The 23,840-nt window shown below is 37.7% G+C and overlaps 1 protein-coding gene across 1 annotated transcript in view; it reads left to right on the top strand.

Moving 5' to 3' along the window:
- mcoln1b (mucolipin TRP cation channel 1b) overlaps positions 1-14,903 on the top strand; it is a 31,126-nt gene extending 16,223 nt beyond the window's left edge. The window contains exon 14 of the mRNA XM_079881195.1: positions 14,803-14,903. The gene's annotated coding sequence lies outside the window, so the exon portion shown is untranslated. The remainder of the gene's footprint in view (positions 1-14,802) is intronic.
- Positions 14,904-23,840: the final 8,937 nt, after the last annotated feature.

Raw genomic sequence — 23,840 nt, 5'->3', positions numbered from 1 at the left:
GTGCCAGACAGAGCTGTCGGCGATTCTTCCTATTGTAAAGTCATGCAGTGTGAAACCTTCTGTCGCCGATCCATCGTGCAGTTTGAACACAGCAGCGACTGAATCCTGGCCTAGATAGTCATGCAGTGTGAAAAGAACAGTGACCCGACTACTTTGTCATAAAAGCATTTTGAGATGCAAATACATTTAACCACGTTAGACGGAGTCGCTCACAGCCGCATATGCTCAAGCACTCTTCGCAAAGCGCGTGAGTATTTAAAATTAAAAGCAGCTTCTGTCTTTGATTTTCATATTTTTAATATATAAGCCAACTGCATTCCAAAAGACACATGATGTCTTCGTAGAGCATTTGTAAGGAAAATACCGGCAAGCGACACCGCACACTACAAGAGTAACATCAAGCAAAGCACGCGTATCATAGCGCATCTTGTGCAATGCAGTCCGCGAATATCCTTGTAATTCGCTTCAACTTTTCCGAACTTTATGAATGATTATTTTTTGGAAGGTTTGAGTGGTGTTGTGTGTGTGTGTGTGTGTGTGTGTGTGTGTGTGTGTGTGTGCAGGGGCGTAGTTTGTGGGGGGGTTGGGGGGAGATAATCCCCCCCCCAATATTTAAATCTATGCATTACAACCCCCCCAATATTTCTACCATGATCACATGAAAAATATGCAGACCCAAACTTCAACCTCCCCAATGTTCAAACCAAATCTACGCCCTTCTTTGTGTGTGTGTGTGTGTGTGTGTGTGTGTGTGTGTGTCAGACAGAGGAATTATTAGCAAGCAGAATATGGTTGTTTATAAAGCACACGCAGCATCATCACGTATCTGTGTTTAAAACTAAGCTCAGACTCGATTCTGAAATGATCTGAATAGATAGAGAATCGTTGGAGAGAATCTATAACACAATATCACATAAAGGTCTATATGCGTAGTGTGCCAAGTTGATGCTTTATCCGCAGTGCAGACTGCTTTACTTGCTCGCTGCTTTTGCGGTTAAAAAATCGCCTTTTATCACATCGCGATATTATTATCGCAAATGCAATTAATCATTCAGCCCTAAAAAGTACAGTTTTTTACAATAGAAATGTACTCGAAGTAAAAGTACCCACATTTAAATCTACTCTTAAAACTAAAATTTTACCAAAAAAATACTCAAGTAAATGTAATGAAGTAAATTTACTTCATTACTACCCACCTCTGATGGTAAATACCCTTAAACGTTAAAAGGGCGATACAATATTTCGCTTTCCTTGGACACTGCAACCTTTTTAATGAATATATATATGGCTTGACCTCAAAGACAGATGCAGATAATCGCACTCGCTCAGTCGATCTCTCTCATTCACTGTCTGATTCAAGAACTGTCTGTTTCAAGTCTGTTACAAATCACCATGATAAACATTCTTGTTATCATTATTAACTTATTTAAGATTCAATACACACGAAGTTCAAAACAAGCAGGGAAAAAAGAAAAAAATAAGAAAAACGTAAACATGCGAATATCGCAGTTGCTGCGGTTACTTGCATTCCTCTGCGGTTGGCTTGTCAGTTGCGCGATACTGCAATATTGCAAGACAACCCTAAAAGAATGTATAATTTTTTATTTTAAGTTATTTGGGTCAAGGTGAAAGAAACAGACGCAGTTGGTTTTGGGTTTTTCTTCACAAATTTTATTAAAACTGCAGAACTTCTCGAAGCTTCTCGAACAGCTTAGGCTGTTGAACCATTCATCCTAAAACAAATGAGTCAGTGATGTCTTTTCATTTACTAACTATCTATTGTTCTTATTTGTCATCTCATCTTTCTGAAACAAACTACGAAGAGAACCTTTTCACTTATAAATATAATTTTCTCTTTCAATCAGAACAAAATTGTTAACTATTTGCTCACCTGTTGCACCATTTCCTCCCCAGTAGATGTTCCTTGCTTCTGATTTAATTAGGCCCTACCGAATACTATAACTGGGTGTAGCACGTCAAGTCACGTTGCACACTACATGCTACACAGTGTTGTGGAAAAACGTTTTCCTCATCCAAAGTAGTAGACAACTACTTAATTGATGTCGCTGGTAAATGTAATGTTTTATCATCTGCATACATGACTGTCCACACACTTTAAAACAAGAGAAAGTTTATTGGTCTTAAACAACCACATTGCAATTGTTTCACATCTGAATAATTTCCAATATAAATAAATGTTGTCCCATGAGACAGTTAACATTTAAACCAATGTAGAGTATAAGTACATTTGTAACATTTCAGTTTATCCAGCTATAATTTATAAACCAGTACATAAAAAGCTGAGCTAAAAACTAACATAGCAGTATTGTTTATTTCAGTGGGTAAAAGCTTTCTAAATAAAACTTAATGTCTTAAATGCTTATGTGCTTAAATGCCTTAAACACCTTAAATGCTTGAACCCCGATAAATGCTGCTTGCAGCTTTAATTATTAGGGGTTCAAGCACGAAGTGCTGAAACCCTATTGTAATTGTACTGATTTTTATTATTATTATTTTTCTTCTGCCGTAAAACGCATCGTGCAGCCCAAACCGTAAGAGCTAGAGACTTGAAACTTTGCCAGATGGTAGTGCAAAAATCGAGGAGAGGTTATCAAAATATGACCCCGATTGGCCCATAGGTGGCACTACAGTGCAAAAAACAAAAAAAAATCATATTTTTGCTTAAATCTCATTAACCGTTTGTCACAGACTCAAGTGTCTTATATCATTGGAATCCTTGGGTCAAGCCGAACAAAAAAGGCCTCAAGGATTTCATTTCCGGTATGCAAATTTTCCGCCATTTTGAATTATGTCCAAAACCTACTTTTGCGAACTAGTCCCTGGTTTTGTGTCCGATCGGAACCAAACCAGTGCAGAAATGTTCTCTGGAGTCAGAATATCAATAATTATCGAAAAAAAGTTGAAATTTCGATTGACGGTCGCTAAGGGGCGCCAAAATGTTTGAAGAAGGCGGAGCCTATTTTACTAAAATAGCTATAACTCCAGAAGTAAATGAGGTATATTCACCAAACTCGGTACACCTGTGTAAGAGGTCAATCTGAGGTCATAGTAAAAAGATTGCGGCGATTGGCCACATGGTGGCGCTATAACATGAAAAAAACATAAATCAGGCTGTAACCACCTGACCGTTAGTCCGATTGACTTGAAAATTGGTATGCAGTGTCTTGGTCCAAGCTGTCATGTATATCTATGAGGACATTGGTGTATCTCAAAAAACATGGCCGCCATCGGCCAATGAAGTTTGAGCACCTATTAGACAAGGTTAACGGAGGCCGATCGGAACAAAACTCGGTGGGCATGTTCGACTCATGGCCCTAGAGGTCTGTAACAATTTTGAAAGAAATCGGCCACTAGTTGGCGCTAACGAGTTTTATGGCTCTGTAATCACGTGGTGTTACACTTATCATCACAAAATGCATATCATTTGATAGACCTGCTCATGCTGAACAACTTTGCCTCTAGAACCATTGCTGTCAATCAAACAGTTTATTAATTATTCACGAATATGTTAAAAACCTACTTTTGCGAACTAGTCCCTGGTTTTTTGCCCGATCGGAACCAAACGAGTCTAGGACAATTCTCTGGACGCTTTAGATCAATAATTATCAAAAAAAGTTGAACTTTTGCATTTTTCGCATGGGTATAATTGGGTCATAAAGAAAATGGGCGTGGCAAAATGCAAACAAAAGCCTATAAATCCTAAACAAAAACTCAGAACATCACGAAAATTGGTGAGCATATGTGCCATAACATTCTAAATAAGCATGCAAAATTGTATGTAGATCGGATGATAGTTGGCGCTATAACTGTTAAAAAGCAATGGTAAATTGCCTGTATTGGCTGTAAATGGACTTTTCAATCTATTATTTCAGTGGTTAAAAGCTTTCTAAATAAATCTTAATGTCTTGAATGCTTAAATGCCTTAAAGGCCTTAAATGCTTGAACCCCGATAAATGCTGCTTGCAGCTTTAATTATTATTATTTTCCCCTAAAACGCATCGTGCAGACCAAACCGTAAGAGCTGGAACCTTGAAAGTTGGCCAAATGGTAGTCCTCAATTTGGGGAGAACGTATCAAAGTATGACCTCGATTGGCCCATAGGTGGCGCTATAGCGACCAAAAGTGCAAAACTGCTCAGAACTCCTAGACCGTATGTCGTAGACTCAAGTGTCTTATATCATTGGAAAGCTGGACGCCTGACGAACAAAACGTATATCTCCGATTTCATTTCCGCCATGATAGATTTTCCGCCATTTTGAATTTTGTCAAAAACCTACTTTTGCGAACTAGTCCCTGGTTTTTCGCCCGATCGGAACCAAACCAGTGCAGAAATGTTCTCTAGAGACTGAAGATCAATAATTATCGAAAAAAAGTCGAAATTTCGATTCACGGACGCTAAGGGGCGCCAAAACGTACGTTGTGGGAGGGGCCTATTTTACTAAAATGGCTATAACTCCAGAAGTAAATGAGGTATCTTCACCAAACTCGGTACACATATGTATGAGCTCAATATGAGGTAACAGTAAAAAAATCGCGGCGATTGGCCACATGGTGGCGCTATAATATGAAAAAAACATAAAACAGGCTTTAACCACCTGACCGTTAGTCCGATTGACTTGAAAATTGGTATGCAGTGTCTTGGTCCAAGGTGTCATGTATGTCTATGAGGACATTGGCGTATCTCAAAAAACATGGCCGCCATCGGCCAATGAAGTTTGAGCACCTATTAGACAAGGTTAACGGAGGCCGATCGGAACGAAACTTGGTGGGCATGTTCTACTCATGGCCCTAGAGGTCTGTAAGAATTTTAAAAGAAATCGGCCACTAGTTGGCGCTAACGAGTTTTATGGCTCTGTAATCACGTGGTGTTACACTTATTGTCACAAAATGCATACCATTTCATAGATCTCCTCTTGTTGAACAACTTTGCCTCAAGAACCATTGCTGTCAATCAAACCGTACATTAAATATTCGTAATTATGTTAAAAACCTACTTTTGCGAACTAGTCCTAGGTTTTTCGCCCGATCAGAACCAAACGAGTCTAGGACAATTCTATGGAGTCTCTAGATCAATAATTATATAAAAAAAGTTGAACTTTTGCATTTTTCGCATGGGTATATTGGGGTCATAAAGAAAATGGGCGTGGCAAAATGCACTCAAAAGTCTATAAATCCTAAACGAAAACTCAGAACTTCACAAAAATTGATGAGCATATGTGTCATAACCTGCTAAAGAAGCATGGAAAATTTTATGGAGATCGGACCGTAGTTGGCGCTATAACTGTTAAAACGCTTTAAAACCATATATTTCCTATGGTAAATTGCCTGTATTTGCTGTAAATGGTGTCTTCTATCATCATATAATGTTCATATCATAATGTTCAAAACCAGTGCAGCACAATTCTCTGAACTCTCTAGATCAATAATTATCAGAAAAAAAGTTTAACTTCTTCAAAAGGTGATTTTATATGAATATAATGACATATTAAGCCAATAAGTGGTATTTTACTGCCCCCTGCTGTCATTTCATCATACTACTCCCTAATATTGTTATAAAATTCATATTTAGACTTTATAAAATCATTATTTTAACATTTACAATCACATTTTGTCAAAACTCATCTATTGAGTATTACTATTGACAATTGTGTTACACTGAGATATGGAAATGGACGAAAGTAAATGAATGAAATGAAACGAAAGTATAACGGCATTTAAGCCACGCCCCCGAATACAAATTCATTCATAACTCGAAAACGGAAAGTCGTTGCGCGCTCAAATTTTGATGGTGAGGACCTCTCCGGGCTCTTGATCGAAACGTGTCGTCGCGGGCCTCGGGAGCGCGCCCCCCGCGCATCGCCAGCCCGCGGGACCCCCGATTTTGAACGGCCATTACTCCCGACCCAGACCACCCCGAACATTGTGTGAGAGCTCGTTGGAAAGGGCCCGTCCTTGGCTATCTTCGATTCAAATGTGGTGTTATTTGCCCAGGGCATTCCAGAGATAATAGCCCGAACAGATATGCCTTATAACAGTCATAACTCCCAGCCCCAATCGCCCAAAAACACCTTGATGGTCTCATTCAACAGGGCTCCTCAAGCACTATCTATGCTCTGAGTTTCAGAATTTTTCGCCTTTTGGTTCCTGAGATATAAGTAAAAAAACAAATTCCCATTCATTCATTCAAACACTTCAACTGTAAAATGTAAGCTATAATACCACTGTTGTCCACTAGAGGGAGCAGCAGGATTACGCATGATCTTTTAATTCGCTTTCAGTATTGGGAAATAAACAAATGCTTTAAGAAGCAATCTTTTTTATTATGATGTTTTTTTTTTATTATGATATTTGTATATATTTTATTTTTTTATTATGATTATGAACGGTTTGATTGACATTAGTGATTCTTGAGGCAAAGTTGTTCAAGATGAGGAGATGAAGATATTTTCACAATATCACATCCTAAAACCATTGAAAACATATTTGTCTTTGTGTGTGTGTGTGTGGATGTGTTTGTGTTTGTGTGTGTGTCTGTGTGTGTAAGCATGCTTAATGGAAAGAACATGGAGAAACTGCTTTGTTTTACTGGTGGATAAAAAAGTCTTTCAAATGAAAGTGAGTCAATTAGTGGTCTTCTACTGCCCTCTGCAGGACATTCTACTTAATAAAATATTTTCATCTGTGCTTTTGCATAAGTTTTTGGACTATATAAAATTACTTGCATGAAAATCACCTATTATAACACAGTCATGTTTTGTCAAAGTTTATCACTTCATTTTTACTGAGCTCTCAGTTTGAACAATTCTGCCTCTCAGTGATTAATTTGAAATCTGAAAATGGTGTTATACAGAGGAGATTTGCAATTATCATTTTGTTACCTATCTTTTATTTTAAATATCTACATCTACAACAAAATGTGTGTGCATGTGTGTGTTCAAGCATGGTTAGTGTATTAAGTATTATTGTTTAAGTATTATTGTTTTCATTTACATTTTAACCACCAGAAGAAAAACACTCATTGGTTCATTCTGCTCACTAAAATATAATTTTTCATTTTTTTTTCCATTTGAAATATTGTTTAAACTTAATAAAATCATTAAAATAACATTTCAAATCATATTTTGTCTGTTTATAAATCCCACAGACTCACATTGGCTGCAATACTAATGTTTTTGTAAAACACAGACCTGATAGTCTAATCTGTGTGTATTGTGCATATATTATTGATATTATTACTATTGCAAATCATGTTATTGTAACTCATATCTTAATAGAATATTATTTGTAATTTTAATTCTTTATTTCTTAATTGTTTTTTTATGATTACTACAGATATTATCACCAAAGATATCAACTACACCTTCACTTTTAGTATTGACACGCTGCACACACAGCACAATCACACACTCACTAATGCATTCAAATAAATGTAATCTTACTGTGCTACTTTATTTGTACATGATTAGAATGAACAGAAATCTAAGACTATTTTTCTTATTTTGTTAAAGCCATTTCAGACTACAAGTAAGCATTATATTACTAATCATCTATTTTAAAGGTTCCATACAATTGAAAACTGTATTTATCTTGGCATAGTTGAATGATAAGAGTTCTGGACATGGAACTGACATACCGTGAGCCTCAAACACCATTGTTTCCTCCTTCATGTGTAAATCTCCTGTTTGCAAAAGACCGCTGAAAAATGAGTGAATCCCACCATAACACCGACTGTGATGTTGGAGTCAGGATCATTAATATTTATACCCCCCAAATTTGCATTTTCCAGTCCATGTTCTAGGCCAGGCAGTGTTAATGTGGACCTGCACAGCCGAATCATCAGAAGATCTGCAGGTATTGTGAAGAAGCAAGCAAGGACAATAGTGAAAATGGCAGATCATGGATATAAATGTTATGTCTGAGGCTGTGCTGCGGATTTGAGAACTTTTCATTCCCTTCCCACAAAAGAGAACTGTCAACAGGCATGGTTGATGTTTACAACAGGATACCTCACCATTTTAATTCAAAGCTGTTAGTTTGCTCTTAACGGAGGCCAATCAGAACGAAACTCGGTGGGCATGTTCGACTCGTGGCCCTAGAGGTCTGTAAGAATTTTGAAAAATCAGCCACTAGTTGACGCTAACAGGTTTTACGGCTATGTAATCACGTGATGTATATCATTTGATAGATCTCCTCATACTGAACAACTTTGCCTCAAGAACTAATGCTGTCAATCAATTTGTTCATTAAATACTTGCGATTATGTTAAAAACCTACTTTTGCGAACTAGTCCTAGGTTTTTCGCCCGATCGGAAATATACCAGTGCAGTACAATTCTCTGGAAGCTCTAGATTATTAATTATATAAAAAACTTTAACTTTACCCATTGGGTAGCCATAACAGGATCATTTAGAAAATGGGTATGGCAAAAAACACTCAAAAGCCTGTAAATCCTAAACAAAAACTCAGACAACTCACTAAACTGCCTTATGTGCTTAAAGACCCTAAATGCTTGAACCCCGCTAAATGCTGCTTGCAGCTTTAATTAGGGGTTCAAGCACGAAGTGCTGAAACCCTATTGTAATTGTACTGATTTTTATTATTATTATTTTTCTTCTGCCGTAAAACGCATCGTGCAGCCCAAACCGTAAGTGCTAGAGACTTGAAACTTTGCCAGATGGTAGTACAAAAATCGAGGAGAGGTTATCAAAATATGACCCCGATTGGCCCATAGGTGGCGCTACAGTGCAAAAAACAAAAAAAAATCATATTTTTGCTTAAATCTCATTAACCGTTTGTCACAGACTCAAGTGTCTTATATCATTGGAATCCTTGGGTCAAGCCGAACAAAAAAGGCCTCAAGGATTTCATTTCCGGTATGCAAATTTTCCGCCATTTTGAATTATGTCCAAAACCTACTTTTGCGAACTAGTCCCTGGTTTTGTGTCCGATCGGAACCAAACCAGTGCAGAAATGTTCTCTGGAGTCAGAATATCAATAATTATCGAAAAAAAGTTGAAATTTCGATTGACGGTCGCTAAGGGGCGCCAAAATGTTTGAAGAAGGCGGAGCCTATTTTACTAAAATGGCTATAACTCCAGAAGTAAATGAGGTATATTCACCAAACTCGGTACACCTGTGTAAGAGGTCAATCTGAGGTCATAGTAAAAAGATTGCGGCGATTGGCCACATGGTGGCGCTATAACATGAAAAAAACATAAATCAGGCTGTAACTACCTGACCGTTAGTCCGATTGACTTGAAAATTGGTATGCAGTGTCTTGGTCCAAGCTGTCATGTATATCTATGAGGACATTGGTGTATCTCAAAAAACATGGCCGCCATCGGCCAATGAAGTTTGAGCACCTATTAGACAAGGTTAACGGAGGCCGATCGGAACAAAACTCGGTGGGCATGTTCGACTCATGGCCCTAGAGGTCTGTAAGAATTTTGAAAGAAATCGGCCACTAGTTGGCGCTAACGAGTTTTATGGCTCTGTAATCACGTGGTGTTACACTTATCATCACAAAATGCATATCATTTGATAGACCTGCTCATGCTGAACAACTTTGCCTCTAGAACCATTGCTGTCAATCAAACAGTTTATTAATTATTCACGAATATGTTAAAAACCTACTTTTGCGAACTAGTCCCTGGTTTTTTGCCCGATCGGAACCAAACGAGTCTAGGACAATTCTCTGGACTCTTTAGATCAATAATTATCAAAAAAAGTTGAACTTTTGCATTTTTCGCATGGGTATAATTGGGTCATAAAGAAAATGGGCGTGGCAAAATGCAAACAAAAGCCTATAAATCCTAAACAAAAACTCAGAACATCACGAAAATTGGTGAGCATATGTGCCATAACATTCTACATAAGCATGCAAAATTGTATGTAGATCGGATGATAGTTGGCGCTATAACTGTTAAAAAGCAATGGTAAATTGCCTGTATTGGCTGTAAATGGACTTTTCAATCTATTATTTCAGTGGTTAAAAGCTTTCTAAATAAATCTTAATGTCTTGAATGCTTAAATGCCTTAAAGGCCTTAAATGCTTGAACCCCGATAAATGCTGCTTGCAGCTTTAATTATTATTATTATTATTATTATTATTTTCCCCTAAAACGCATCGTGCAGACCAAACCGTAAGAGCTGGAACCTTGAAACTTGGCCAAATGGTAGTCCTCAATTTGGGGAGAACCTATCAAAGTATGACCCCGATTGGCCCATAGGTGGCGCTATAGCAACCAAAAGTGCGAAACTGCTCATAACTACTAGACCGTATGACGTAGACTCAAGTGTCTTATATCATTGGAAAGCTGGACGCCTGACGAACAAAACGTATATCTCCGATTTCATTTCCGCCATGATAGATTTTCCGCCATTTTGAATTTTGTCAAAAACATACTTTTGCGAACTAGTCCTAGGTTTTTCGCCCGATCGGAACCAAACCAGTGCAGAAATGTTCTCTAGAGTCTGATTATCAAAAACTATCGAAAAAAAGTTGAAATTTCGACTCACGGACGGTAAGGCCGCCAAAACGTTCGTTGTGGGAGGGGCCTATTTTACTAAAATGGCTATAACTCCAGAAGTAAATGAGGTATCTTCACCAAACTTGGTACACATGTGTAAGAGGTCAATCTGAGGTCACAGTAAAAAAACCGCGGCAATTGGCCACATGGTGGCGCTATAACATGAAAAAAACATAAAACAGGCTATAACCACCTGACCATTAGTCCGATTGACTTGAAAATTGGCATGCAGTGTCTTGGTCCAAGGTGCCATGTATGTGTATGAGGACATTGGCGTATCTCGAAAAACATGGCCACCATCGGCCAATGAAGTTTGAGCACCTATTAGACAAGGTTAACGGAGGCCGATCGGAACGAAACTCGATGGGCATGTTCGACTCAAGGCCATAGAGGTCTGTAACAATTTTGAAAGAAATCGGCCACTAGTTGGCGCTAACGAGTTTTACAGCTCTGTAATCACGTGGTGTTACAAATATCCACACAATATGCATATCATTTGATAGATCTCCTCATCCTGAACAACTTTGCCTCAAGGACCATTGCTGTCAATCAAACCGTTCATTAAATATTTGCAAACATGTTAAAAACCTACTTTTGCGAACTAGTCCTAGGTTTTTCGCACGATTGGAACCAGACCAGTCTAGGACAATTCTCTGGACTCTCTAGATCAAAAACTATCAAAAAAAAGTTAAACTTTTGCATTTGGATGGCTGTAATAGGGTCATTTATAAAATGGGCGTAGCAAAATACACTAAAAAGCCTATAAATCCTAAATGAAAACTCAGAACCTCACAAAAATTGGTGAGCATATGTGACATAACATCATTAACAAGCATGCCAAATTTTATGGAGATCGGACCATAGGTGGCGCTATAACTGTTAAAAAGCTTTAAAACCATATATTTCCTATGGTACATTGCCTGTATTGGCTGTAAATGGTCTTTTCCATCTATTATGTCAGTGGTTACATGCTTGCTAAATAAAACCTGATAACTTTTGATGCTTTTGTGCTTAAAAACCCTTAAAGGCCTTAATAGCTTGAACCCCGATAAATGCTGCTTGCAGCTTTAATTATTATTATTATTATTATTCTTCTGCCGTAAAACGCATCGTGCAGCCCAAACCGTAAGGGCTAGAGCATTGAAACTTTGCCAGATGGTAGTACAAAAATCGAGGAGAGGTTCAGAGATTATGACCCCGATTGGCCCATAGGTGGCGCTATAGCAACCAAAAGCGCGAAACTGCTCATAACTCCTAGACCGTATGTCGCAGACTCAAGTGTCTTATATCATTGGAAAGCTGGACGCCTGACGAACAAAACGTATATCTCCGATTTCATTTCCGTCATGATAGATTTTCCGCCATTTTGAATTTTGTCGAAAATCTACTTTTGCGAACTAGTCCCTGGTTTTTTGCCCGATCGGAGCCAAACCAGTGCAGAAATGTTCTCTGGAGTCTGAAGATCAATAATTATCGAAAAAATGTTGAAATTTCGATTCATGGACGCTAGGGGGCGCAAAATAATCGTTGTGGGAGGAGCCTATTTTACTAAAATGGCTATAACTTAAAAAGTAAATAAGATAGCTTCACCAAACTCGGTACACATGTGTATGGGTTCATTCTGGGGTCACAGTAAAAAAATCGCGACGATTGAACACTAGGTGGCGCTATAACATGAAAAAAACATGAAAAGGGCTATAACCACGGAAGTTAGTCCGATTGACTTGAAAATTGGTATGCAGTGTCTTGGTCCAAGGTGCCATGTATGTCTATGAGGACATTGGCGTATCTCAAAAAACATGGCCGCCATTGGCCAATGAAGTTGAGCACCTATTAGACAAGGTTAACGGAGGCCGATCGGAACGAAACTTGATGGGCATGTTCGACTCATGGCCCTAGAGGTCTGTAAGAATTTTGAAAGAAATCGGCCACTAGTTGGCGCTAACGAGTTTTTTGGCTCTGTAATCACGTGGTGTTACACTTATCGTCACAAAAAGCATATCATTTGATATATCTGCTCATGCTGAACAACTTTGCCTCAAGAACCATTTCTGTCAATCAAACCGTTCATTAAATATTCATGAATATGTCTAAAACCTACTTTTGCGAACTAGTCCTAGGTTTTTTGCCCGATCGGAACCAGACCAGTCTAGGACAATTCTCTGGACTCTCTAGATCAATAATTATCAAAAAAAAGTTGAACTTTTGCATTTGGATGGCTGTAATAGGATCATTTATAAAATGGGCATGGAAAAATACATTAAAAAGCCTATAAATCCTAAATAAAAACCCAGAACTTCACAAAAATTGGTGAACTTATGTGACATAACATCATTAACAAGCATGCAAAATTTCATGGAGATCGGACGATAGGTGGCGCTATAACTGTTAAAAATCTTTAAAACCATATATTTCCTATGGTAAACTGCCTGTATTGACTGTAAATGGTCTTTTCCATCTCTGAATATATAATTTTCATATCATAATGTTAAAAACTAGTGCAATACAATTCTCTGGACTCACTAGAACAATAATTGTCAGAAAAAGTTGAACTACTTCATTTGGATAGCTATAATAGGTTCACTTCAAAATGTGGCCTTTACCAAGTGTCCCCGAAAGCCTATATCTCTTTAATGAATGTTCAAACCTTCTTAAAAACAAGTCAGAACATGTGAAATATCACTCTGAACATGCATGAAAATTTTCAGACAGATCTGACAAAATTTGCCTCTATAACAGTAAAAAAGGTGAAAATGATATGAATATAATGACATATTAAGCCAAGAAGTGGTATTTTACTGCCCCCTGCTGTTTAAAATAGTCATGTTGTCATATTGTTCTATAATTTATATTTAGACTTTATAAAATCACTATTTTAACATTTACAATTACATTTAGTCAAAAATCCATCTGTTAAATTATTAGTATTGACAGTTTGATCACATCATATATTTCAAATGTCTGTATCTACAATATAATGTGTGTGTGTAGTCTTAGGTTTCTGAATAAATTCTGAATGATCTGATTAATAGCTTACAAAGACTTTGTGAAATGTTTATAGACCATTCAAATATATTTTCATAATGACATATCCCAATAGCATTGAAAAAACAACATTTGTCTTGTGTGTGTGTGTGTGTGTGTGTGTGTGTGTTAACATGCATTATGGATTTAAAATGGAAAAACTGGTTTGCTTTAGTGCAGAAAAATGGTGAAAATCAAGAAGTTTAAAGTGAAAGTGAGCCAATATGTGGTCTTCTACTGCCCTCTGCTGGCCATTCTACTTATTAATGTCTACCCACATATGCTTTTGCATTCATTAGACACTAAAAATCACTTATATAACAATAAAACACTAAAAAATCACTTATATAACAATTACTATTGTAGCACAATCATATTTTGTCAGAGTTTATCACTTCATTTTTACTGATACTTCACATAATTGCTAGCAATGTGGTAAATCATGGTTAAATCACACTAAAAACATGGTAAATCAATAAATGATACTAGAATGTGGTGTATCAAGGTAAATCATACTACAATCCTGGTACATCATTCTAGAACATAGTATATCATGGTACATCATGCTAGAACATGGTAAATCATGGTAAACTATGCTAGAACAGGGTAAATCATGGTAAGCCATGATAAATCATAATAAACTATGGTAAATCATGTTAGAATGTGGTATATCATGGTAAATCATGCTAGAACATGGTAAATCATGGTAAACTATGCTAGAACAGGGTAAATCATGGTAAACTATGATAAATCATGATAAACTATGGTAATCCATGCTAGAATCACAGTAAACAATGGTAAATCATACTAGAATGTAGTATATCATGGTAAATTATGCTAGAATATGGCAAATCATGCTAGAATCATAGTAAATAATACTAGAATGTGCTAAATTGTTGTGGGAGGAGCCTATTTTACTAAAATGGCTATAACTCAAGAAGTAAATGAGATATCTTCACCAAACTCAGTACACATGTGTATGGGTTCAATTTGAGGTCACAGTAAACAATTCTATGGAGATCGGACCATAGGTGGCGCTATAACTGTTAAAAAGCTTTAAAACCATATATATCCCATGGTAAACTGCCTGTATTGGCTGTAAATGGTCTTTTCCATCTATTATGTCCGTGGTTACATGCTTGCTAAATAAATCTTAACTTTTGATGCTTTTGTGCTTAAATGCTTAAAAGGCTTTAACTGCTTGAACCCCGATAAATGCTGCTTGCAGCTTTAATTGTTTTTGTTGTTGTCTATTATTAATATTATTTTCAGTTTGTCAGCATGGGCTTAAATCTATGACCTCATTAATAGATCATTATTTAGTTTTTTCAAGAACAAAAAAAAAAAATTCAAATAAATGAAACTGTTCATAATGAATGTGTCTGTCAGGCTCTTAAAAGGAGTTAGTTTTTTTCATATGGACTATTTTCTGGTGTTTTTAGGGTGTTTTTGTCTTTTTGAAGTTTGACAAACACCCCTTTGGTGTTTCATCCGAAAAAAGAAGTTTAGACGGGTGTGGAACAACGTGATGGTGAGCAAATTATTTAATTTTTTCACACACACACACACACACACACAAAAAAAAAAAAAAAAAAAAAAAAAAAAAAATATATATATATATATATATATATATATATATATATATAAAATATAAATCAATTAATTAAAATATATTAAATTAATTTTGTCATTACAGAAGATTCAAGGAATTTCTTGACTTATAACAATAGTTTTTAGTATAATATAATTTAATTAATTTTAGTAATAGTCATTCTGTATGCTATATTAATAATAATAATTCTGCGGCCCAAAGGTTACTTTTTTATTTTCATATAATTAATTTAGTCATTTTAGTATTCAGTTGTCATTCTGTGTGCTGTATGGACTTGGCGTTTCAACGGTCATCCGCGTCGTAAATTCTGCAAATTTTTGCATATTTTCATTTTTTTTTTTTTTTATCTACAATTATAAAACTAAATTTTGTATTATAATACCTTTTCATCAAATTACAAAATACTAGTTAGCGATTTTGGCTTCTGAGATTCTTCCTGATTTCTTTCCTCTGTTGAACACAAAAGAAGATATGTTGAAGAATGTCAGTAACCATACATATAAATTTTTTTTTTTTTCATAGTCAATGGTGTCCATCAACTGTTTAATTACCAAAATTCTTCAAAATATAATCTTTTGTGTTCAGCAGAAGAAAGAAACTCATGCAGATTTGAAACAACACAAGGGTGAGTAAATGATGACCGAATTCTCTATGTTTAGGTGTACTGTCCCTTTAAGAGCAGCTGTGTCGTGTTGATAAACTGTGTGTCCAGCAGATGGAGCAGTGGACATCATGCAGCAGTGCTTTACTTCAGTTCATTTACTAACCGCCAGGAGAAAGAAAGGAGACTAGAGGGAGGAGTGGCTGTGAATGTAGAGCCAGACGACTGAAGAAAACAGACACAATAAAAATGACTTTGATAAATGAAAGCTGGCAAACCTTTAGAGTGCCTCTACGCTTCAGTCACAAAACACAGATCTACATTTCAAACAGAGACTGAGTTGTTTTCAAAAAGGCAAAACCAGTTATGATGTCAGTTCATGTAGTTACTTACAGTTTAACAAGATAAGCACACTATCCTGGCAGAAATGACCTTTAGATGCTGTAGCCAAGTGATTAGATCAGACGTGTGGGTCTGGTTCTCTTAACACGGACATGCATTATTGAGTGGAAGAAGCACAACGGACCCTCAGATGGACTGAGTCGAGTCCCAGGAGAGAAGAGCCTCGTTCCTCAGTGTCCTGCGGTAAATGAGGCCTGTTACCTGTCAGTCTGACACCTGACGCATGAATATTTCATGCAAGCGCTGTTTGTTCCAGGCGTTTTACTGTGCTGGCGATGCTGAAGAGGGTTTGAAAGCAGGAGAAGGACCTTGACTGGAACCTCTTTTGAGTTTTCTCACTGTCCTTGGGCCTAAAACTGAAGATGTGAAGAATAAGAGCTTCCACACATTAGGCCAATGCAGAGAGGAAGATGCTAATGCAAATAATGTGTGTGTGTGTGTGTGTGTGTGTGTGTGTGTGTGTGTGTGTGTGTGTGTGTGTGTGTGTGCTGACCTAGAATGACATATGACCAGTGTCATGTAAGAATCATTTTTTTTATTACAGTTTTTACCATTTTATTGCCAGTCACACTATTCATTCCTATGGGACTTTCAGTAAATATGATTTATGAGGTGAAGAATTTCCAGTTTGGGATTTTTTATTTTATTTTATAAATCTATAAATAAACTTTTATAGGAATGTCTTGGTTTAAATGATATTGGACAACCATTTTATTCAGAAATGTAATTAATGGACATTTTATATAGACGTTTCTTGGGGAAATTCTAATATATAAAATGCAAAGAGATTATATAATTGTTAATTAAATTATTGTATATGATAAAATTGTATAATAATACAATTCTTTATTTATTTATTCATGTATTATTTATTTATTATACTACTTTGCCATTAAAATAGCCTTTGCTGCTGATATGCAATACATAAATAAACATGACAATTTATGTACTGTTAATACACAAGGAAATCATTAAATTCTGTTGGTTCCCGTTGCTCACTCAGAAACTAAAGGCTTGAGAAGGCAAAAGTAATCAAGAGAGTTTAGTACAGGGTCAGTTAAAAGACAAGTTTAATAGTCATCCTGTGTATTTAGGAGACATAAACTTTATCATAAATGACATTCATTTGACTATATCTAATGGCTAATGTACCGAGACCTCATAATGTAATTAAAGCATCGGTATAATGTTATTTACTCATTATATTTCCTTTCTCGTAATGTTGTTGGAGCGAGTCGCGCGCGCGATGCGTGCTCGAGCGTGTGCTTCATTAGCGTTCAGAAGCTGAATGTTAATCAGGTGCAGTGCCGGCATGTTCGTGTCTCCAGGGTAACCGTGCTGCAGCTTGTGTGTGCAAACGTGTGTGTGTGTGTGTGTGTGTGTGTGTGTGTGTGTGTGTGTTTGTGTGTGCGCGCGCTCTGAACGCACCATTTGCATGCGCTGCCGTATCCATCCGTGCAGAAGAGCCTTTGTGTGTGTGTGTGTGGGTGGGTGGGTGTGAGTGTGTGTGCGCGCGCATAAATGCCGACACACTCCCAGTCCATCTGCGTGTTTGCTTGGAGTTTTTCTGGTGTGATTTGCGTTTGTGTGTGTGTGTGTGTGTAAGAGAGGTGATTCTTAATGATTTACTTGTTAAATAGCTGCCTGTATTTTAGTGCCTGATAAGTATGTTCACATGCACTAATTTTCACAAATCCTAATTAATCCAATCCGACTTCAAATCCTTAAAGGTACAGTAAGCTATTTCTGGAAAATGCTGTTGAAAGTTTATTTCAATCAGCAGTAGGGGGCATGTCCACTCATGATGGGGTGGAGAGTGAACCAATCAGCAGTAGGGGGCGTTTCCACTCATGATTGGGGAGGAGAGAGTGAGCCAGTAGGTGTGTTCGACATCGGCTGCGGCTGGATGTATCCGATCGGCGAGAGTAGCCGGAGACGTGAAGTCGGACACTTTCTGGTTTCCGTAGTAACCGCTCACGTGGTGTTTACATACTTTACCACAGCTGCAGTGAAATAAATGCAATATTTGCCAAATAATACAGATGTTTCAGAGACATTTTCAATCAATACTTTACAGTATGTACTGCTTCATACAGTGTCTGTTTGAACAAAAATAAAGTTCAACACAAGCTACTATCAATGAAGTGGAGTCTACGTTTTTTAATCAGTTTTAATTTGATAAACATGACACAATATAACATCGCAAATACATGAAAAGAGTGTTTACTGTGATAAAAAAATAATTTGTGAGCTTTAGAGGAACTAAAGGTGTTTGAATAAACATGAAACACACGTGATCGTTGTCGTGCGGTGAATCTGACCAATCGTAGAACAGGGCTGCGTTCAGCCCTGACAAAACGTTGCACAACGTTTTTTAAACAGAAACGGTGATGCGTTGAACACACTGTTCTGATGACGCAAGAGTTGCAACTATGGCAGCTGAGAAGGCCATTCTTTGTGTTCTTTGTGAAGAATTTTCGGAGCCTGATGAAGTCGGTATAAATATGTTTTTAATACTACAAACTATGCCCGATGTTACAGTTACTGCACTTGCCGCCCAGAACAAAAGAGAACATCCCAATCGAGTGAAGGGATTTGTGGAAACTGAAATGGAAGCACACATCTTACCTAATTCAGACTAAAACACATCTATTTAGCCTCACATACTGACTTTATTTGTAGTTCATACTGTTTTAATACCCTGTATTTTCTTTCTCATTTTTAGGAAAAGCACTTAATTGCCATTGTTTATTTCTATACCAAATGTCATACACTTGCAATGAAGCTAAAAATAGAAACAACTACATCATTATGTTGATATCCTATATTTTTACAATAAAACTTACGACAAACATGTCTTCTAATATCCTCAGTTGTTGCGTATACCGAGCTGCATCGAACACATTTGTAAATTACTTTCCTTGAACCCATTGTGCGAGTTCACTTTAATACCGCGTGCTTTATTTACATGTTGCTGCTGATTGGACTGCAGTTCTGACGCACCCACCAAACGAGAAAACGTATCTCAAACCCCGTTGCACACCGATGCACACCGTTTCCAGGAAACATGACGTTCAACCCGGAAACCGTAGCAAAACGTTACGCACCGTTTTGAACTTGAACGTGCCCCAGCTGTGTCGTCATCCGAGCTTGTGCAGCCGCTCTTGAGAAGCTGCGCTGGCTGAGTTCTCCGGCTACTCTCGAATCGCTCTCGCGGTCGTTTGATGGCATACGTCACAGTCACGTGGCGTTGGCGCTGTATCAAGTCAGACAAAATTTCTAACCGGCATGCACTGCTTCAAGTCAGCCGCCGATCGGTCTGCGCAGAGCTGCATGAAGTCGAACAAGCCTAATCAGCAGTAGGGGGCGTGTCCACTCATGATGGGGGAGGAGAGAGTGAGCCAATCAGCAGTAGGGGGGTGTTTCCACTCATGATGGGGAGGAGCAAGAGTGAGCCAATCAGCAGTAGGGGGCGTGTTCACTCATGATGGGGGAGGAGAGAGTGAGCCAATCAGCAGTAGGGGGGTGTTTCCACTCATGATGGGGAGGAGCAAGAGTGAGCCAATCAGCAGTAGGGGGCGTGTCCACTCATGATGGGGGAGGAGAGAGTGAGCCAATCAGCAGTAGGGGGGCGTTTCCATTCATGATGGGGGAGGAGAGAGAGCAAGAGGGAAATTTGGGGTGTGTTCACACTTGTAGTTTGGTTCGCTCGAGCTAAATGCGCTTGCTGTATGTGCGTAGCCTACATAAGATGGTATTTTGACCAGCTGAGAACTCATGAAGCTCATGAGCTAATTAAATCTGTAAATTAGTCAAAACAACTGTGATGGGCAACATCGCGACTATGACCCAAAAAAACAGATACGTTTACAGGTCGTTTACATGTCTTTGGTTTGTGTTGCATTCATATTTCAGTCGAACTACACCAGAGTTCGTTTGGAAGCGGAGCGAGACCCATCTTGTTTAGTGGCACCAGGGTTCACATGGCAGCGTTCACACTTATTCAAACGAACCGCACTATTAGAGCAATCGCACCAGAGTTTGTTTTAATCCAAACAAACATGCCAAGTGTGAAAAAACTGGCAAAGAGACATTACGAAAGAGAAAAGCTCAGAGGAATATCACTAGAAAAAGAAGGGTTATGATCAGGCAAGAGATTTAGGATCCGCATTAATATTAGACAAGCTTTTCAGTCCTGGAGAGACTGAAGCGGGAAGGCCTGACAACGGACACCAAGGTTGTGTTGTTTCTGCCCAATACGCGATTAACACTGGTTTTGAGTCAGTGCTGGCGACTTACAAACCAACTTGTATATTTTTCACAGCTTCATTTTGCTTCTGCTATGATAAAGAGACATCCACTCTTGCGTTGCGTTTCCATGCATTTTGGGGGCGGAGCAATGAAGGGAGGGCTGTATTTGTTTGGGTTGATTTCAAATATTAACAGTGAATAATGATTCTCAGAAATCGCTTTTACTGAAGCTTCAAAGTTTCGTTTTATATGAGCACTAACGTTGTGATCCGATTCACATATTCGTTTACATGTGTTTTATATTCCGAACACAACTTTCACATTGAGAACCTGAGAAAAGGTGGGTTCACGCTGTCGTAGTTACCGTAATGAGAAAAGATGCCGACTTGTAAAAAATGGTAATTATAACATGCCGTAAATGCAGCAAAAGCCACTACAATAATGTCCACAAGTGGCCTAAAATTGGCATTTTTGTCTTGATGGCATATCTAAAACAGCTGACATATATGTTAGAAGAGCTTTCAATATTCAGTCTCTTGCACTGACCAGTTCATAACACCCATGAAGCACATAAACATAAGCCACTGCACAAGGTATTTTTTTAATTCTATTGAGAAAACCGTCAGATTCAAGCATTTACACGCTCATTTTCCCCCTATTGATCGTATTATTCCAGGTCTACACCATCCCTTCATTGGTATCGAGCTCAGTCAGATGGATTTGAGATTTGAGCCTTTTCAGTCCGATCGAGCCATCAATCCAAACAGACTATTTGGTTGCATGTAAATGTGGTTAGTGAGACACTTTCTGTGCCTTTGGTTTCAGAAGTAAACCTATTTTCCTATAGTTCTGAGTCATGAACCACACCAACCAGCTCAGACATGAATCATTGCAGAATTAGAATTAGAAAAGAGAGAACAAAATTAGAAGCAAAAAGGTGTTTGAAAATCATAAGTTCTTATATGAAACATTGTGAATGACATTACTGAAAGAAAATATGGTACAATATTAAACTTTTTTACTTAAGGTCCATTCACACCTAGAACTAGATTATCGTATACAATGCACGATAACGTAGATAACGATGCAGTTTTGTTTCGTCAGTTCTTTAAAGTCTGGTGGATTCTGATTGGCTGCCGATGTTTTTATCATTCATCAGCAGGATGATATCATTAATCTGTGTCTTATAGTTGTGTGGACTTCCCTATTCTCAGAAAATTAGACTTTATTTGTAGTTATCGTGCATTCTTAGTGTGAATAGGCATTTGCAGCCATTAATTAAAAGTATGTTTTTATTAGCATTTGGCTATTAAATAAAAATATGAAAACATTGACGTCATAATTTCATTAATGTTATTTACATGCTAAAATCGGTTTGTCTGAGTAGAAAACGAATTGGATTTTACTTCTGGAACTGGATTGTTTTGCTCTCTGAACTTCTGCGCTGATGTTTCTGGATCCAGGTTTTTTGTTTTTAGGGAGTGTTTGTTCCTGTCTGCTTTGACGGCATGTTTGCTAGCTGGGGCTTGTGTTTTTGTGCGAGTGTGTGTTTGACGCAGTGCCAGTGTTCTTGAGCTGTGTTGCCCAGCTGCAGGGCCCATCGCCGGCATTGGTGAAAAACAATCAGATAAATAGCATAGGAAGCGAGTGGCGGCTCATATGCTCCGCCCCTTCCTGCCGGTTCGGCACCGTCCCCTACCGCAAGGGTCAGGATATTTCCTCCCTTTGTGTGCTCCCAAAATGTCCATCACCAACACACTGAGGTCTGAGGTCTGCTCTCTCTAAAATGTCACCCTTTATTTTGCCTGGGCGCTGTGCTGTTGCTAAGCATGAGGTCATCGCATGACTCCAAAAGCACTGTGATGTCATCATTCCGTTGACATCCAACAAATCCAACCTGGACAACCTTGTGACAACTACACAAATTAAAATGTCAGATATACAGTCAAACCAAAAATTATTCAGACACCAGATATCATTTTTGATATATTTTTACTAGTGGGTGCAGGACACTATAGTTCATTTGTGTTAGTGAGGATAGCAAAATAAAGTAAACTGTAACATATCATACCCAAATATTCTCATACAGTGACTACCAGTAAAATGAATAAAAATTTGGGCCTTTGACCTGACCATCTTTTGTTTAAGTGTTTTTTCTTTAATTGCTAATGCGACCTTTTTACAGCACAGACTGAACAGAATGAAGCATTGCTTGGTCATTGGTGAGCTAAATGAGTATTATCTAATTGTGTAGTTAAATTTAACAGCTGACAGATATTCAACATGATTCATCTGTGAGACAGTCTAACAGAAGGACCAGTGAAATATCAACTAGTTCTTATCATATTTTATTACAATTTTCTATAGAGAATAAACTGTGATAATGTGGGAAAATATTGAAGGTGTCTGAATAAATTTTGGTTTGACTGTATGACTATGTATGCAACCTATTCAAATGAAATTCATACTGACTCATGGGACCTGGCAGAAACCACAGAGAATAAACACAAGAGAAATGCCTCAGCTTCTGCTAGAGGAACATTTACATGCAGCTTTGTTTGTCAGACAAGCAGAGCATCGCGAGACAGAGAGGCAGACAGACGAAAGCCCACCCTGTGTCTCGCCAGAGAAAGCAAGACAAAGACTTGAGGGAGAGCATGCAGTCTGAAGCACGAGCAAACGCTACCAAAACACATTCAGAGATTAGGACAAATGTGTGTTTTGATCCCCCAATCACTGGTGGAGTGAGGTGAGAACAGGTGTCGTATAGCTGTTAGCTAAATAAATCCAAACAGAGATGTCCTTCGTGTTTACTCTAAATGTTGCCCCGACATTGCCATTTTATCCTACTGTGGTTTCATATTTTATCTGGATAGATTAGTGGTTCTAAACTAGTGGGTTGCAACTCAAAAATGTGTTGCAGGTTTGTCCACGGTGAGCATGAGATAAGTGTAAATAATAAAATATGGCTAACAATAAATTCATGCAGAGTTATGATGGCAAAGTAAATAGGTGTGGCGAATTTTAAAAGGGAGGTTAAAATGCTGCCCAAATCCCATCAATGGTCAGATTTCCTGTTCAGCTGGATTCATTTTAATAATTTTGTATAGAGTTGGGCCATATTTTGCATTGGGTCACAATCTGATGCAGCAAAACAGCAGCTCACTGTAAAAAAAAAATGATATGATCAATAAGTTATGACAACATATGTTTTTACATTGGTTTAACTCATCAAAATAAGTTTAGCATTTTTTTTATAAGTTATATAAGATTCAACAAGTCAATTAAATGTAATTTAAGTTGAAATGACTTAAATTTTTAGGCAACAACTTTTTTTACTTTTTTATTTTAGTATCATTAATATAGTATTATAGTTTTTGCTAATATGTTGATACATATA

This window comes from Squalius cephalus, assembly GCF_949319135.1.
Source record: "Squalius cephalus genome assembly, chromosome: 1".
NCBI lineage: Eukaryota > Metazoa > Chordata > Actinopteri > Cypriniformes > Leuciscidae > Squalius > Squalius cephalus.
The sequence above is the reverse complement of the archived record's forward strand: the minus strand, read 5'-3'. Positions and strand labels throughout refer to the sequence as shown.